This window comes from Enhydra lutris, unplaced genomic scaffold, assembly GCF_002288905.1.
Source record: "Enhydra lutris kenyoni isolate GAN:26980312 unplaced genomic scaffold, ASM228890v2 scaffoldscaffold34, whole genome shotgun sequence".
Taxonomy (NCBI): Eukaryota; Metazoa; Chordata; class Mammalia; order Carnivora; family Mustelidae; genus Enhydra; species Enhydra lutris.
This window is the reverse complement of record NW_019154118.1, coordinates 11619449-11636567: the sequence shown is the minus strand read 5'-3', so window position 1 is coordinate 11636567 and position 17119 is coordinate 11619449.

Here is a 17119-nt window from a genome sequence, read left to right as displayed (position 1 = left end):
AGACTGGAAAATGTGTTAAGTCGTTTATATATATTACCTTGTCCATCCTCCCAATATTCTGGCAAGGCAAGTGATAGCCACCATCCCCCTCTCCACCACCATCCTGCAGAGGAGGGACCGGAGGTCTAGGGAGGCAAAACCCTCTACTTGAGCTCACAATGTGACTTATGCATGCAGCAAGCACTGTGCCCTGCACTGTAGGCCCTGGGTAGTGACCATTTCAGTGGCAATTAAAACTGGGATCTGTCTTGTAACGAGGTGGGTGGTGGAGAAGGATTGGGGTGGGAGAGAGGACCTGGGGGCAGTGTCCTCCCAATGTGCTATGGGAGCTCCTACTAATGTATTGACTATGTGCCAAGTTCATTTATAAATATGATTATGATGTAGGTGATATTTCCAAAAGTGAAAATCTCCTAAAGGGGAAAAGTATCTGCTAAGAGGGGACTACGTTAAGACAGAAGACATCAGCCAACACCATGGGTCAAAGGTCCCATGAGCCTTCACTGGTTGGTACAGAGATGGCACCGATGAGACCTGGAAAGTAGGGGAACTCTTCCAAGGGCGTGGTGTCCTCCTTAGGACTGATTTTTCATCCAGCATCCACAAATGTTTCCATTACTGCTCCTCGTCCTGCCTCTTCTTCCACTCCATGCCCCAGCAAATAAACTTTGCTGTGTTCCAAGTACATGCCCCAGGCTTTCCCACTTTTCTGCTCTCGCTCAAATTCTTTGCTCCATCTGGAATGCCCTTCTGTCTCCTTCTTTGCCAAATTTCTAAGTATTACTGATTCTCAAAGCCTGTGCAAAGTCCTTTTTCTCCATGAAGTCATCTCTAGCTGTTCAGCAGGAAATGGTCAGAGCACATTCTCTTATTTCTTTTTGGTGGAACATTCCTTCTTTCTCCTTGTAGACCTATGTTTTCTGAAGGCTAAGCTCCTCTCTGTTTCATATTTGCATTCTCAGTCTGTAACATGTGACTTTGAATATAATAGCCATTTATTTACTGAATGAATGAATAAATGAGTGCACAAATCCTGACAGAATGTCAGATGGTGTTAAGTTGCAGGATGTTCCAGGGGTGTCTGGGTGGCTCTTGGTGAAATGTCAAGTTTTGATTTTTGCTCTGGTCATGATCTTGGGGTCCTGGGATGAAGCTCCATTTTGGGTTCTGCGTTGAAGGGGAATTCTGCTCGAGTATTCTTTCTCCCTTTCTCTCTTGCCTCCCCCTGCTCTCTCTCTCTCTCAAATAAATAAATAAATCTTTTAAAAGAATGGAAGGAAGGAAGGAAGGAAGGAAGGAAGGAAGAAGGAAAGAAAGATGTTACAGGAGAAATATGTCTGTTCGTTTAGTAAGCACCTATTAGGTTCCAGGTCCTCTGCCAAGATTTACTACCAAATCCCTTCTGTTTTTGAATGGACAGTCTCTAACAAACAAATAGAACAGGAAAGAAAAGAGCTCACAGTCTCCGAGAGAAACACCTTAAATCAAGGTGGAAAATACATACATTTTATGTGTTGGCTGAAGGGGGAATGAGTACCTATGTAGAGATTGCAATTAGGAAAAAGAGTGCCAAGGTCTGGCGAAGGGGAGGAAAGAAGGAGTGACCAAAAAAAGATGGGTTTTGTATATCGGTTGAGAATACAAGTGGGCACCAGTCAGAATGCACACTTCATGGTATGACCCCTCATGGTCATGAAGGATGTGTCCCATGGACCAGCCATTCAGCCCACATCTACTGAGAAAGAAGCTTGAGCTGGGGGTCAGGGTTACAAACATTAAAATGGCATATTCTGGGGTGCCTGGGTGGCTCAGCGGTTTAACCCTCTGCCTTCAGCTCAGGTCATGATTTCAGGGTCCTGAGATCGAGTCCCACATCGCTCTCTCTGCTCAATCAGGGAGCCTGCTTCCCCCTCTCTCTCTGCCTGCTGCTCTGCCCACTTGTGATCTCTCTCTCTCTCTCTGTCAAATAAATAAATAAAGTTAAAAAAAATTTTTTTAAAAAATGGCATATTCTCTGTACTTGAAGAACTCACAGACCAGGGGAGAGACGTGTGGTAGGTGCTATGATGAGGGGTCTACTGAAGCTTCTTCGGGATGCTCGAGGAGGAGACAAGAGGAACTTTTAATGTCTCTTGGTTGTCAGGTTTCCCAGAAGACGTAGCCCCCCAACAAAGTCGGAGGAAGCAGCATGACATGAAGATTTGAAATACAAACTGACAAAATGGAACTGAGGATCCGGGATCCGATCTCTAACTCTGATGTGAGACTGAGCCTCAGTTTCCTCCTCTGTACAATGGGGTAATTGTATTACCTATACCACAGAGTTATTGTGAAAATTCCATAAGAAAATCCCCAGGCCCAGACTGATTCTTCATGGAAGATACAAGTGAAAGTCCCTCCGGGTTCACTCACAGTTGATTTTTATTTGTTTCTTAACCTCGTAGCCTCAGAGGCTGGCATCCAATTAAAGGGCTGGCTGGCTAAGCAGATAACTTTTCTCTAAAGAATATCAAAGTTTGAGCTAAGTGATTTTGCAAGCAGCTGATCCCAGATTCCCAAACTGGCATTTACATAAAATGATAGCTTATAGATATATAAAGCAGCTCATACCTTGAAATAAACAGGCTCATTTTCTAGCATGTTATTGGATGAGGGGGGAGGTGGGAAGGAGGGTCTTTATCCAGCTATGGGGACTCTGAATTTGGCAAGTTGGTTCTGTGTGGGGAGGATAAGGGACTCCTGAGAGCGCTCCTACCCTGTGGCATTATTACTGGAAAGTGGATGATTTTTTTTTTTTTTGCTTTATTTTTTCCTTTTTAGAGCTCACCAACATCCGATTGCAATGAAGTTGTCTGACAGTTTATTGCAGCTCTGACACTGGGTTAGTGAACAGTGGGCTATTAAAACTCAGAAGAGCTCGCATACATCTCTAATTTCTGCCCTCAGCAAACATGGCTTTGATAGAGTTTATGATAGCCACTATGTAAAATTACGCCCATATAAAATAGAATCGAAAGCAGCTAGAGATTAGAGATTATTAAAGTTGCTTCTTGAGCCAGGGAGCATTGTCTTTTCATTTAGTGGTGTTCTCCTGTTGCAAATTGAACATTTCGTATTTCATTGCTATGAGGAAAGAAGGAAAACAGAACAGGAAGATAGGAAGAGAGAAATGACCAAAAAAGAAGGAGTAAGGAGGGGTGGGAAAGATGGCAGGAAGGGGAGACAGATTGGGAGGGAGTGCTGAGTAGAGAGGGAGGTAAAAACAGAAGCGTGGGGCGGGGAGGGAGACCTTTGTAGAAAGTGGGTTTTGACCTCATAGTGGCTGGGATTTCTGAACAATGTTAAGCAGGACCAAGACATAAGATGTCTGTTCACATTCATTCATTTTGGGAAACCATTCTGGGACAGCATTCAGGCATTGTTTGTAATGAACCCAGCCCATGCCATTGCATACACAGATGGCCCTCAACTTCGGATGGGGTTATGCCCCAATAAACCCACTGTAAGTTGAAAATTCTGAAAATGCATTTAGTACACTTAACCTACCCTACATCTGGCCCACCCTAGACGTGCTCGGAATACCTACATTAGCCTGCGGCTGGGCAAAATCATCTCACACAAAGCCCAGTTTATAATAAAGTGTTGCATATCTCTTGGAACTGATTGAACACTGTACTGGAAGTGAGAAGCAATGTGGTTGTATGGGTACAGAGTGTTGTCAGGGTATCAAGAGTTGACCCCCCTGATCTCGGGTCTCTAAGGGCTGCACACCTCCAGCTGCCCAGAACCACAAACGCAGTATTAGACACATGTTGCCAGCCTGGGAGAAGAGCAAAATTCAAAATGCCAAGTGTGGTTTCTACCAAATGAGGATCGCTTTGGCACCGTTGTAGAGTTGAGAAGTCCTAAGTGGGACCTTGGTGAGTCTGGAACCGTCTGTACAGCCTGAACCAAACTTTCTCTCACTTTCTTGCAGTGACTAAATCTCAGCTCCCTGGGTAGATTTTGGTGTCCTCAGGCAAGGTCCAGGACCCCAGTTTTCAATTGTCTTCCTTCTTAAGACCACTCACACACACTCAGACGGTGGGTGATGGGGGGACACTGCCTCAGCTGAAGGTACCTGTGGGGGCACCAGTGGCCCAAGGGGAGGTGGTCTGGGACTCTGCTCTCTGTAACCTCAGGCCACTTCACACACACACATCCCCCCCCCAGCCCCTGGGAACTCTGTCCTACAGCACCCAGCGTCCCTGGCACAGGGGGTGGGGGTGGGCAGGTGCATTAGACAGATACCTTGCCATGGCTTCACCTTCTACCATTTCCTGCCAAACTACTGCCCTTATCTTCTTCCATATGGGAAAAGCATTTTCTCTTGGAAGCCCTCCCAGAGGGAAGACCAGGATATTAATATAGATTATAATATATCTTAGTAGATTTGTTAATATAGAGCATTAATAAATATTCTATAAGCTGTAAGTAGTTTACTTTTGATCATACCTGGATGTTCTTTTTTTTAACAGATTTTGTTTATTTATTTGACAGAAAGAGAGAGAGCGAGCACAAGCAGGGGGGGTGGCAAGCAGAGGGAGAAGCAGGCTCCCCGCTGAGCAGGGACCCCGACACAGGGCTTGATCCCAGCACCCTGAGATCATGACCCAAACTGAAGGCAGATGCTTAACCGACAGAGCCACCCAGGTGTGCTGCTACCTACACATTTTTACTGAATTTGTTTATATATGTGTGTACATGTTCCAGTGAAATTTTGAGGGTGGACACTGAAATTTGAATTTCATACAACTTTCATATCATGAGATAGTCTCCATTTGATTCTGCATTTCACTTTTTTCAATGGTTTAAAGATATAAAAACCATCTTTAACTATCAGCCATAACAAAAATAGGTGGTGGGCAGGATTTGTCCCACAACCTGAGTTTGCAGAACCTTGAATTAAATAATCTATTGCATTTATATTTCCTTCAAATACATCATAAACATTTAGTTTATCTTCTACTGGAAGATCCAGCATTGGTTATTGCTTTCTTTCCCTTGTTGAGTTAATATTGTTTGAATAGCTCCAAACCCTATGCTTCTTGAAAGGTAAGAGTTTAAAAGATTGAGACGAATCAACATCATGGCATATCAAGGAATTATCTCAATTTTCTGAATGACAGATGGGTGCTGTTTTGTGCCTATTGGATTTGTATTTGGCACTCTTTATCCATCTGGGAAGAGAGTTCTCCTCTTGTCCAGAGCTCATGCCTCCCCCTCTGCTCCCCTGCAGCCCCTTCCGCCATATTGTGCCATCCCTTCTCTCCACCTCTCCTCCCTGTTCTACTGCTCCTCCTTCCCTGAATCCTTCCCTCAGCCTAGCTGATGCTTCTGTGTCTCTGAAGGACAAGAAGCCCACCCATCCTGGACCCAATCTCACCACACCCTCCCCTTCTCATCACGCCCAAGCTTTGAAGAGGAAGTCACAACTCGTAGTTAGTTCCTCCTCAGTGCTTGGCTTCTCTGCTTTCATAACTGGGGATCCTACTCATCCTTGTTTTTACTTATTTATTCTGAAGTAAAAACTGGCTTATGGATTTTTCTTCTTCTCAGAAAAGCAGAATGTTCTCATTTAAAAGTTCAGACCCAAGAAAAAGTTCATACAATATATAAGGAAAATTAAAGAAGAAAATAACAATAGCCGATAACCACAGAACTAAGGAAAAATTGCCATAGGCATTGTGCGTACTTCACCAACCGCCATTTTCCTACATCTTCTGTCCTGGACAAAGCTTAGGGTCTACTTCACCCTGTATGCAATGCAATGACATAACTAGAATGAGTGAAGTAGGGATTCTCAAACTTTTTGGACCCCATTATACTCAAAGATTATTGAAAACCCCAGAGAGCTTTAGTTTTTGTAGGTTCTATTTACCAATATTTACTGTATTTGATGTTAAAACAAATTTTCAAAATAGTAATTCCTTAAAAAATAACAAAAATCAATCTGTCACAGGTTAACATATAACATATAACATATAACATTTTCTATGACAAAATAATAAATATACTTCCCCAAACTAAAATTATTTGGTGAGAAAGTGGCATTGTTTTACTTTTTTTTTTTTTTAAGTTTATTTTAAGTAGACTCCACACCCAACGTAGGACTTGAACTCATGGCCCTGAGATTAAGAGTCCTGTGCTCTACCAACTGGGCCAGCCATGTACCCCCATTGTTTTACATTTTTGCAAATCTTTTTATTGTCTGGGTTAATAGATAGCTGGACTTTCATATCTGTTTTTGCATTCAGTCTGTTGTGACATGTTATTTTGGTTAAATAATATATGAAAACAATGTGTCTCACAGATAGGTGGTTAGAAAAAGGAAAAAGGGAAAGTGTTTTAATTCCCTTTTTAGATAATTGTTGATATTCTGATTTGATACTACACCAAAACTCAAAAAAGTGATAGTTTCATATCTGTAAACTTTTTGTAGTCTCTGTACACTTGTGAGAGAGTGAGAATAAAAATGGCACAGAAGAATCTTGGCATTATCACAGACATAGTTGGACCTCATAGACCTGACAGGGGCTGGGGTCCCACAGGGTCCCTGGAGCACACTTTGAGAACTGCTGGTCTGAATTGGGGAGACTATTCTCTTTACCAGTGACTTCGGACAGACGTGTGACCCAATTCAGACAAAGGAGAAATGAAGGGAATTCTTCAATCTATTTGGAAAAGTCTCCTCGAGATAAAAGGGGTCACATAGGAAGACAGAGCTGGGTTGTCTCTGTGGGTCAGGGTCATGATTTTGTGTTTGTCTTGGCTTTGCTACAGGAGCTGCCGGAGGGTGAGCGAGCAGACACCACTGAGCCACGACTGACCACATCTGAGTTACTTTGACCCAGGACTTAGAGTTCTGTGAAATTAATTTTACTTAGGAAGGAAAGAAGGGAGGGAGGGAGGGAAGAAAGAATGGAGGGAAGGAAGGAATATACCTTTTGGATATCCTTCCAGACTTTTTTCTAAATATTTGTACATAGAACTTGATATTAATTTCTGTATTCCTTGCACTTAGCTCAGTGTAACGCGTGTTACATTTCAGTGGTTAATGAGTAGTCCTTGAAGGAATGAATAAATGAACAACTGACAATTTCCTCCCATTCTGTTCTTTGGGAGGATGAAGAAAAGCAGGTCGTTCTAAGAATGACAAGTTTCCTGGGTGCTATGAGACGTATCTAAACAGATACACCTACAAAGTGGGCTATTTTCTCTGTTTCTAGATATGGAACGCCTCCCCCCCCACCTTCCTAGCATTTTGTGTCCTGCAGGAAATCAGGTGTTAGCCTCACATAACCTGAAAAATTGGCACTTTATGTTTCTATGGTTATCTATAGTTTACAAAGTGCTTTCATGATGATCTCGTTTAGTCCTCGAAAGTCGAGCTGTGATGTAGTGTCTTTATTCCCTTTTTATGGATGCGGAAAGCGGGACACGCGAGGCTGGTGAGTGGTTCCAAGTTACACAGCTAGACAGCAACAGAACCAGGACTAGAATCGTGGGTTTAGAGTTCTTGGGGGCTGAGCCCCAGGAAGCTCTGTCAAGGGCTTTGTCATTGTGGGAATTTGTCCGACTGCCCTGGGGTGCAGAGGGCAGAGGGGCAGGGAAAAATGGCTTTTGTCCTTTATTCCAAGCCCACCCCCTGGGGAGCAGACTGGCCCATGATCTCTCTCTGTTGAATGGCACTAAAACAACAAGCCCTTGTTCTGAATGACTTTACCTGGAGGTGATCTCTTCCGCTAGACTGACTGTGACATTAGAAATGGACGAAACCCAGGACATTTCCCACCCGGAGCTCGATGGGAACTGGCAAGTGTCAGATTTGAAATTTCTCACTGCAACTCACAGGCTTCTGCTGATCTGGGCTATAACACTCCAGCCTGGAAACAGTCCAGAATTAAATGTTGACAACTAGCTCAGGGGATATGCGTAAAATAACTATACCTCCAGTGTGGGCAAGCACCCAGCCAGGCTCCAACACCTGCCTTCTGATCCTGGCCCTGCTACGATTTTGTTTTGTGCCTCTAGACAGATGGCATATTCTCTCCAGAACTAAGGTTACATATTTTTTTAAGTTCATTTATTTATTTAAGTCATGTATGTATGTATGTATGTATGTAATCTCTGCATCCAATATGGGGCTCGAACTTGCAACCCTGAGATCAAGAGTCAGGTGCTGAGGCACCTGGGGGGCTCAGTTGGTTAAGTGTCTGACTTCAGCTCAGTTCATGATCTCAGGGTCCTGGGTTTGAGTTCCATATTGAGCCCTGCATCGGGCTCTGCACTTAGCGGGGAGTCTGATTCTCCCTCTCCTTCTGCCCCTCCCCCAACTCATGCTCTCTCTCTCTCTCCCTCAAATAAATAAATAAAATCTTTAAAAAAGAAAAAAAAAAGGGTTGTGTGCTTCACCAACTGAGCCAGCCAGGTGCCCCTGAGCTTATGTATTTTTTTAAAAAGTTAGTAAAAATTAGATGGTCTCAAGGAAAGTAAAGTTTTGAAAAGCTAAAGGTGTGTCTACATAACTTAAGTCCATTTCCTTAAAGAAAAAAAGCTTATTCACATAACAAAAAAGGAATTGAGGGACACACATATATCAAAAAGTTTATAATCTCATAGATGAGATATATAGATGTTGCTGAAAACAAGTGATTGATATCTGCTGCCTTGGTTCTTACGTAAGCCCTAGAGGACCCCATGCTTTGAAAGAATGGATGTGAATTAGCGTGCCCCGCCTGCAATCCTTCTGTGAGAGTCCGATGTAATGGAAAGAGGGCTGGAGTCCAACACGCCTGGTTTGAAATCCCAGCCCCATCACGCACCAGCTTTGTGACTTTGGGTGGGATCCCTGTTGCTTCATCTGTAAAATGGGTAGGTGGTGAGGAGTAGATCATTTCTGTGAGCTCTCTGGAGCGGCCCCAAGCTCATGGCAGGTGCCGGATGTGAGCTGCTCTCCGTAACATGGGGCAGTGTAAGGTAAGCACTGCAGCAGAGCTATGAGGAAAGCGGAGAGAAATGGGATTATTTCATGTTTCAGGGCCAGACGCCTGGGGGTGGTGGTGTTTAAGTAGGGCCTTCAAAGAGGGTCCCCAAGCTGGATGGGTGGAGGTAGGAAATGGGAAAAGCAAGACAAGGCAAGGAGGCAGGAAAAGGCAATCAATGGACAAGCGTGTTCGTCTAGGCAATTCACTGGACAGGTGAATCGGGGCCAGGTAGTTGAGGGTTTGAAGTGACAGAAAAAACATCAGAACTTTATCTCATGGAAAAAGGGAAGCCGTCGGAGGGGTTGAGCAGAAGAGTGACAGGTTTAATAAGCTAAACTTCTATTGGGCAAGTCGTGGAAGAAGTCACTAGTAGCTATAATCTAGGGAAAAGCAGGTACACACTCCAGAGATGGACTTGGAGCAGATACCACCAAATCCTTCTATACAGATCCCACAGGGTGACGGCTGATGCACTCTGTGACACCAGTCTATGATAAGTCTCGGAAGAGAGAGACCAGGGTCATCTTGAGTAAGGCGGGCGAAGACGAGATGACTTGCGATAGATCTGGAGAAGGATAAATTCATGGAAGGATTTCTAGTTCTCATTGCTATGGAGTTTAAATGGGTTAGTCATGTAAGATCCTGAGTGTGGACTTACAGCTGGAGTCTTCAGGGACCTGGGGTGACAAGGCCACTTTATTTTAATGAAAAAGTAGCATGTTCGTTAGCCCTGAGTAACACTGATGTCGGATAACTGTCCCTGAGCACAGGAAAAGAAGGATGAGAGAAGAGAGGAAAAGAAAGGATTAGGGAAAGAGGAAAAAGAAGGAGAGAAGAGGGGAAGAGGCTGGAGAGAAGACATAGAAAGGAAGAAAGCAGGTAAGGTCACGGATAGGGACGCGTTCCGCTTCCGGGGGCCATGGACAGCCTCGGCCTGGCGTCCTGCCCTGGCTCAAGTCAGCCACTTGAGCTGGCCACGAGGAGGCGGGAGCCTGGAAGACTGTAGAGTCAGCTGCATCTTTTTGGCTGTAAGTAATCAAATGGAAAAATGTTGGATGAGACTCCCCTGGCTCAGTCTGGAGGGAGGAGGTCTATTCATCAATCCGAGCTTTTTCACTTCTGGGGATTGTCACCCATGTCAGATCCATCTGGACATTTCTGCCTATTTTTTTTTTTTTTTCCAAATGCCTTTGCCAGGAAGAATATTTAACATATTTAGATGTAAGAAACTAGGACATAGAGGGAAGAAATGGGGTATTAGCATCAGTTTCTCCCTTTTTTTACAAAGCCCAAGTGTTCTGATGGGATCATTAGGTCCATTAAATAATTTGTTTTTCATTCATTCATTCATTTATTCAACAATTTTTTTAAAATGTATTTATTTTAGAGGGAGATCACAAGTGGGAGGAGGGACAAAGGGAGAGAATCTCAAGCAGATTCCCTCTATCCATGGAGCTAATCCAGGGCTCGACACGGGGCTAGATCCCGGGACCCTGAGACCATGACCTGAGCCAAAATCGAGAGTTGGATGCTTAAGCGACTGAACCACCCAGGCACCCCTTTTCAATAACTATTTAACAAGGGCTTTGTGCAAACCAGGCAGACTGTAATTGGTTGGGCGTCCAGCAGGACCACCTATGCCATTAAGATGAGATCACACACTGATGGAAAGAACAACAGATATTGCAAGATTTCCCCCTAGTTATGCTGCTGGTAACAAAACAAAACAAAACACAACACAGAGCTCATTCACCCTCAGGAGTCCCACCTTGCAGCCTCTCTCTCTACCGCTCTGCCTTTCCCCGTTTTCTCCTCCTACTGCTTGTTACTCTCTGCATTTAACAGGACTTCTGCTTGAAAGTAGCTGCTGGGTTAAATAAACCCACTCTTTTAGCCGTCAGTTGTAAATCACAATTCCCTTTTTGGTTTCGTCCACTTCCTGTCTTTACCACTTGCTCATTTCTAATGGCTGCCACTGATTAAGTCCTTCACAGGGGTGGCGCCTTTTCTTTATTCATTTCATTATCTTTGGGCCTCACGACAAAATCTTGAGAGAAAGGGAGAGACTCCTTCCTTGCCTAGAACAGAGAGAGGGTCGGGCTGTGAACCTTCATGGGTCCGACCTTCAAGAGAGGACTCCTTCCCTGACAGGATGTGGCCTCCCCTGGCCTCCACCTGAGAGTTATTTCCCTCCCCCCTGCTCTTGTCCTTGCCAAGGACCAGAGAATTTCAATCAAGAGACCGTGCCCCTTGAATCTCTCTCTATTAATAAATGTTTGATTGATTCTAAATGAGCTGTCACTAGGCCTTGGAGTTAGGATCACAGGCAGCTCCATAAACAGATTGTAAAGTGACGGCCATGTGACCCACGCTGTTACTGTGACAACAGCTGAGGAAGAAGAATATTTAATTATGGGGGGGGGAGCCCCGGCTGAGGAGCAGGGCTGGGCAGTTCTGCCCATATCAATACTGCAGGATCAGGAAACCAGACTTTATTCTGTTTCTCCAGGTCCTTTTTTATTTTTATTTTTTAAATAAAATCTTAGCCCCAACTCCTCATGGTATTGAGAAAGAACATTGGTTTCGTTTCCCTGGTTTTCTTCGGAAATGGGAATGATAAAGTGTGAACTCCTATCACCTATGAAAACTTGTTGCCTGAGGATCTTGGCTCAGATCTGTAAGCACAAGGGACTGAAACACTTTTTCTGATGATTATCTTAAGGTTGCTTCCTTGAATTAAATTTCTGAAGCTTACTCACCATGGCATCTTACCTGTGTGGGGTAGTCTCTACGTGCCACAGGCGGAGAGGTCGACTCAGCTTTCCTAGGAAGGCAGCGTGAGAGCACGGTGGTCCCCTCGGGGTATGACAGAGGAGTTCTTCTATTTACTAGCTTGGTCAAAGCATTTAATCTCTTCAAAGCTTTGCTTGCCTCACGTGTAAAGTGATGCTGATAATGTTATCTACCCCACAACCTTCGGGTAAGTGCAAGAACAGAGAGCTACAGCACCAAGCCACAACTGGCCTCCGGGGCACCTGGGTGTGAATCAGGAAAAGGCCTACTCTCTTGGCAGAGACCATCTTTCAGGAACACAGCCCATCAAGGTGAGGAATGAAAAGCAGGTGCCCCTCCCACGAATGAACACAGCCCTGTGCGAGGGGGAAAGGCGGGTGAGGCGCGTCACAGGCTGACCTCAGCTCCCACTCGTGCTCTGGGCTGGGCACCCTCCACAGAACCCAACCCCTAACTGTAGCCAGCAGATCTATCTCCTGGCACCTTTTAGTTAGGATATGTGAGCTGTGTGATTAGTATCATTTACCACATTTCATCCTTCAGACTTGTTAACTGTTGTCACTATTATTTACTGTACATTCATCAGTCCCTGGTGAAATAGTACAGATGAAGAAGACCCAAGACTTCTCATAAAATGAACAAGAACCTGTTTGTATTCAGTTTCTGAGATGACTGCTGCCTCGGCGCTAAGTACTTCGGGGCTGGTTTGGGGACAAGAGGGATGGGAGGGGGTGTGTTGCTACAAGGAGCTGGGATCAATGAAACTTCCCTCTGGGGCCATGTTCTTGAAGGCCCCATATCTGCTGGGGCCTGATGGAAGAACTCGAGGTCTGTGGTCAGAAAAACTGGCTTCCACCTCTAATTCCTCTTTGTGTTTGCCCTAAGATCAAGGGACAGGCCTCCCACATTCTTAGTTTCCCCATTTAAAAATCTGGGCTATGATCTCTCTCTTATGTATGTTACAGGGCTTTGAGGTTCAACCGAGATCATTTATGAAAAGGTGATTTCTACAAGACACGATAAATGATGGAGATCGTCATTTCTCTTCTCCATGTATTTGTACATTTGCAGAGGCAAGGAAGCAGGCTTTTGGCTTGCCTTACCTTTTCTTTTCTTTTTTTAAGATTTTATTTATTTATTTGACAGAGATCACAAGCGGGCAGAGAGGCAGGCAGAGAGAGAGGGGGGTAAGCCGGCTCCCTGATGAGTGGAGAGCCCAACTCGGGGCTCGATCCCAGGACCCTGGGACCATGACCTGAGCCGAAGGCAGAGGCCTTAACCCACTGAGCCACCCAGGCACCCCTGCCTTACCTTTTCTTATCCAGTTTAATAGCCTTCTGTACAGACGTGGGCCCAGCTGGGTATCGAGTGCTCTTGAACATCACCAGCTGATTCTAGATGGACCCAGACAGTCAGGGCACCTTGAGGTTGTCCCTTTAGCCTTGCAGATAATGCTCAGCTGCCTCTGATGGTGTATCCTGGAGCATCCTTTGCCACTGGCTAGTGGAGACCATATTTGCATTTTCTACTCTGCCCAAAGAGTCATAGTTGTTGCAACCTATGGTTCATTTGTCGTATCGAACATCTAGATTGGATGCGAATTCCCAGAAACAACCTTAGGGGAAACCCTCACCTGAACTCTCAAACCCTCTTCCCGCTTCTGCAACCCAATATACTCATGTGCTCACAAAGCTGGACCATCACCACCAAGCCCTCCAGGAAAAATAACAATTGAACTACAGCGAGTGGGAATGGAATAGCTCATCTCCATAAAGTCTGGCTGCGTCCAACACTGAGAAGCCAAGAATCGATGACTTCATCTTTTTTTTTTTTTCCTGAACAACTCCTCAACTGTTTGACTGGGCATGGCTCCCCTGGGAAAGTAAATAAATCAGGACGACAGCAGTGCCTGGAAGACGCTCAGATTTAGAGAATTCAGGATAGCTTCAACTCGGATTTGTCCTTCTTTTCCTTAATGGATGTTCTCTTTGTTTTTCATGGATTTTGTGCTGAATCTTTCAGTTTTCCCATAACAGCAGGAAAAGTAAGAGGTGATTTTGTATTTTTAGAGGAAAATGGAAACCTAGGGAAAGATAGCAATTTGCCTTCGGCTTAGGTCATGATCCCAGAGTCCTGGGATTGAGCCCTGCATGGGGCTCTCTGCTCAGCAGGGAGCCTGCTTCCTCCTCTCTCTCTGCCTGCCTCTCTGCCTACTTGTAATCTCTCTCTCCCTGTGTCAAATAAACAAATAAAATCTTTAAAAAAAAAAAGAAAGAAAGAAAGAAAGAAAAAGAAAAAACAAGTTCAGGACACCTGGGTGGCTCAGTTGGTGAAGTGTCTGCCTTCAGCTCAGGTCATGGTCCCAGAGTGCTGGGATTGAGTTTCGCACAGGGCTCCTTGCTCGGGGTGGGGGGGGGTGGTGGGGAGCCTGTTTCTCCCTCTGCCTGCCACTCCTCCTGTTCCTGCTGTCTTTCCCTCGGAGAAATAAATAAATAAATAAATGTTCTAAGACCTGGATCTGGCATTTTCTTATGAGTTGGAATTAGCTCTTGGGAAGCACAATGATGATCAGACATTGATGATCAGACGATCAGATGTTGAGTTAAACTTCAGTTCTGGAATAGGAGAACCGCTAACCATCTTTCTTAGCCCTGCGATAGAAGAGTGTTGCCATCGGAATGCTCATGCTGGATATCCAGATATGTATCGGGAATGTGATGATGAATTGCTCTTTTTCACAAGAGGCTAGAAAAAAATATATATACATATATATATATATATATATACTAGGAAGAAGATTTTAAGTCAGAGGGAAACTGGAAGAAAGCTTTGGACACAAGTGGTCTGTTGTACAAGATGGCCTGTGATTCCTGCCTCTTGGCCTGTGTTTTTGTTTCTCTTTTCTTTTGAACATCATTGTATGGACAACACTCAGCTTGCTGAGCCAGCAGGAGTGCCCAGAGAGAGCTTTACCCTGCGCTGGAGCAGCTCCCAGAAGCTGCCCTGTTGAGCCCCACCTGGCTCCGGGCTGTCCAAGACCACACCTTCCCAGGGAAGGGATTTGTGTGCACAGGGGGTCTGAGCTGGGTTTACCCCTGGAACTCTCCTAGAGAAAAGACTGCTGGGTTGCAGGGGGACTTTGGGTATTGGCTCACTCAACTTCTTTGCATCTATCTCTGGACCAGTGTTTCTCAACTGGGAGTGATTTTGCCCCCTAGAGGACATTTGGCAGCCAGGAAACATCTTGGTTGTCACGATTGGGATTACTACTGGCCTCTAGTGGGTAGAAACCATGCACGCTGCTCAACATCCTGTGAGGCCCAGAACAGTCAGTCTCCTACCAGAATGATGGGGCCCAAACTATTAATAGTGTCCAGGTTGAGAAACCCAGTCCCGGACCAAGTGAAGAACCCTATATTCTTTTCTAAAGCAAACAAAGTATGGAAGGATTACAGTATAGTTTGGACCACACTGGCTTTAGTCTTATGAAAGAGGACCTACCTACTTCGATTATATATATTATACATAGAATATTATATATATAATAAATATTATATATACAATAAATAATTATATTTATTATCTATATCATACATTATATAGGGTATAGGATATATAATATTGTATATGATATATGATATATATAATATTCTATTATATTCTGTAATAATACTGCTATATAACAACCACCAAGCCTCAGTAACATACAGCAATGAACTTGGACTTGTCCTCATGAGGTTGGAGTCACCTGGGCAGCTCTGCTCCCCAGGGCCAGGCTTAGCTGACCTTGACTGAGCTCACTCAGGTCTCTGTAGTTAACTGGTGGTTTGGTGGAAGCTAACTGGTCTCTGTGGGTTCACTCTTCGGTGTAATGGTTTGCAGGCTGGTGGCTGGGGTGACAAAGGTGACTGGAGATTGGTATGTCAGCTTCTAGGAGGATAGCCCAGGCTTTTCACAGCCTTTGTTGGTGGCACAGTTCAAGAGAGACAGAGAGAGAGAAACATGAGAGGTCCTCAAGGCTACGGCTGGGAGCTGACCCGTCATTTCCACCGCAAGTTATTGGCCAAAGCAAGGTACAGGATTCAAGGTACGGAGAAACAGACATTTTCATGAGAAGAGCTGCAAAGGCAGTTGTAAGGCACAAGGATACAGGGAAGAATGGTAAAAACCCCCATCATTCCCCACCAATCTACCGTACGCTGCTTCTCCAATTCTAACTTACACTTCGGCTTCAATGTTCGTTTGAAAAGTACCTTCTCCAGGAATCCTTACCTAATCCCTCCTTTGTCCTCCCATGTGAATTCTGGGCTGACAACCCTCATAGCAGTCCCCACACTCTAGCCCAATCCTGGGCCTCCCCGCTGGCCGGCCCCCTGATTGCAAGCCGTTTTGTAACCACCACCTTCCAGGGACCATGAATGAATATGTAGTTTCCTTTCTCTGTATGTTCCTAAATGGTTTCTACATGTGGCTGCAGAACATTGAGTTAAAGAACTTGGGGTATGGAGGGAGAGTGTGTCGGTCCAAATCCTACCTCTGCCTCTTATAGGTCAAGTCAAGCAAGCTAGCGCATCTCCGTATTTCTCTGTACCATGAGGATAATAAGATAATAATAGCACATTCTCCGGAAGTTGGCGAGGGCAAAATGAGGTAATAGAGGAAAAGTACTGAAAAGAGTGGCTGGCACATAGTCCTCTTCAGAAATGATACCTTTTGTTGTTCAGGGAGCCTCTTCCACCATTTCAACCCAGCCCTTAGTTTACAGAGAGCGACAACTTCATTCATTATTAATTCATTTCTTCCATGGAGATGCGTACTGTTGCATTTCCCCTCATACAGTAAGAGAACATCACACATCGCAGGCCACCTGACTCCTCAGTGGCTGAATTCCTGTTGCCTCTCTGGCTGGTTCTGCCTGCCTGTCAGTCGTTGGAAGAGCTCATCGTTTCCTTCTCCTAAGGTCACCCGAGCTGAGAAAGTCAACTCGCCACCGGGGAGACACTGAGCTCCCAGGGGGAAAGGAGCCCAACGCGTCCTGTTCCTACAGCCTGACTCATGGAGGAGACGTTGGCTGGGCTGTCGGATTTCTACAGATCGCAGGGATAATGAAGAGAATTGTGTGGGAGGAGTTTTGAGGCGGCTCAGGAGCTGAATTCGGTGTTGCTGTAACATTTTGGGAACTGTTAAAAGAAGACACATGCACATTTCAGACGGACTTTTAAATGGCAGCCTGAAACAGCTGCTTCTGCCATGGGCTGGGTTCGTGGGTTTTAGAGCCATAAAAAATTAGAAGATGCTTC